The following is a 1,911-nucleotide window of genomic DNA, read 5'->3' as shown; positions in this document are numbered from 1 at the left end:
ACACACACACACACACACACACACACTGAGGGGATAAACAACAGAAACGTGGGGGAAGGGAGACAGCGAATGGTGTAAGACATGAAAGTAATAATAATTTATAATCTATCAAGTGTTCACAAGGGTGGGAGGGTGAAGGAGGAAGGAAAGAAAGAGGAGCTGATGCCAAGGGTTCAAGTTGAAAGAAAATGTTTTGAAAATAACGATGGCAACATCTGTACAAATGTGCTTGACACAACTGATGTATGGATTGTTATAAGGCCTGTAAGAGCCCCCAGTAAAATTATATATATATATATCTCCCCAATGAAAGGGGTGTGACTTACTTCACACTTTTTACTGAAGTCAGGTCTTAATCCCACCCTAATACCTGTCCTTTAGTAGCACAGAGAACTCCCTCCAAACTGGGAGTATACCAGAGGCAGAGAGTCCAGAATTATAATGCATCATATAAGGAACGCTGGCCAAAAGAACCACATCACATGACGACAGCATAATGGGTTCCAGAGGTACTCTCCTGATCAATCGCTTGTCTTTTCACTTTTTGGTAAACGTTCTTGAGGATCCAAAGTTTGAAATTTTTGTGAATTTCCATTTACCTATTTTGTTTTCTGTTGTTTATGCTTCTGTTATTATATTTGGTGGCCCATTGTTAAAAGCTTGGGCTGGTATATTGCCTCTGCTTTCTCTTTTCAGAATTTTATAATTTTAGTTTTTACATTTAGGTCTCTAAATATTGTTGAACTTGCATGTGTGGTGTGTGTGTGTGGGGGGGGGCATGGATCTTGTTTCATTTTTCCATTTGTGGAAATTTGAATTTTCCAAGCAGTATGTCTTGAAGACTCTCCTTTCTCCATGGAATAGACTTAGCACTCATGGCAAACATCAGGTGACCATCCATGTGCCTGTTTATTTCTGGATTCTCAGTTCTATTGTCTAGGTGTACATATTTAGTACCAGGTGGTTTTGTTTCCTATAGCTATATGTATTTACATGTGTTTTAAAATCAGGAAATAGGAGTCCTCCTACTTTGGACTTCTCTTTCAGCACTGCTTTAGCTCGTTGGGGGCCTCCTGTCTTTCCATATAAAATTGAGGATTGGTTTCCCTATTTCTATAAAGAAGGCTGTTGATATTTTTAATGAGATTGCATTTAATCTATAGATCTCTTCTGGTGCTATTGATATCTTAATGATATTACTCCATGTAACCCGTGAACATGGAACATCTTATCATTTATTTAAGTCTTTTATCTCTTTCAGCAATGCTTCAGTGTTATCATTTGATAAGTCCTTCGTGTCCCTGATGCGATTCTTTTCTTCGTTATTTTATTCTCTTAGATGCTATTATAAATGGAATTCTTTCTTTAATGTCTCTTTCAGGTTTTTCATTGCTTATGTGTGGAAACCGAGCCAAGTTTGGTTGGTTGACCTTGTAGTCTACAGCTTGGCTTAGATCCCTCTGTTAGTTCCAGGGGTTTTCTTTTGGACCTTTTAGGACCCGTAGTGTTTGCTTTGGTTGATTTTTACAAGTAGATTGGTGAGCCTAACTTCTTAATCTCTGAACTACTTTCCAGCAAATCCCATTTGGACCCAGAGTACTTTTGTTGGATCCAAAATAGGTACTCCTCTAGATTCATAGGTTCGGTACTTTTAATATAAAAGAGTTAGCACACAGCTTGACAAACCATTCTCGTTAGGCTTCTTCATTTGGTTTCTCTCATGCTTTGGTGCAACGATGGTCTCTAATTTGTATGCCATCCGCATTAGACTTGCTCTTTAAAACTATCTGCGCCTCAGGTGAAGAATGCTCTCTCATTTGATCCATTCTAATCTGAAATTTCTGTGGGAAATCTGCCCGTCTTAAGTCCAGGTAACCCAAACTGAGCCAAAGCAGCATTCTGCTTCTGAAG

The 1,911-nt window shown here is 38.7% G+C and overlaps 1 protein-coding gene across 1 annotated transcript in view; it reads left to right on the top strand.

Annotated features, from left to right (window-relative positions):
* TBC1D9 (TBC1 domain family member 9) overlaps positions 1 to 1,911 on the top strand; it is a 112,027-nt gene that overhangs the window by 8,458 nt on the left and 101,658 nt on the right. The window lies entirely within an intron of this gene.

This window comes from Echinops telfairi, unplaced genomic scaffold (assembly GCF_000313985.2).
Source record: "Echinops telfairi isolate 266 unplaced genomic scaffold, ASM31398v2 ScPeMD7_2186;HRSCAF=2738, whole genome shotgun sequence".
NCBI classification, from domain to species: domain Eukaryota; kingdom Metazoa; phylum Chordata; class Mammalia; order Afrosoricida; family Tenrecidae; genus Echinops; species Echinops telfairi.
The sequence above is the reverse complement of the archived record's forward strand: the minus strand, read 5'-3'. Positions and strand labels throughout refer to the sequence as shown.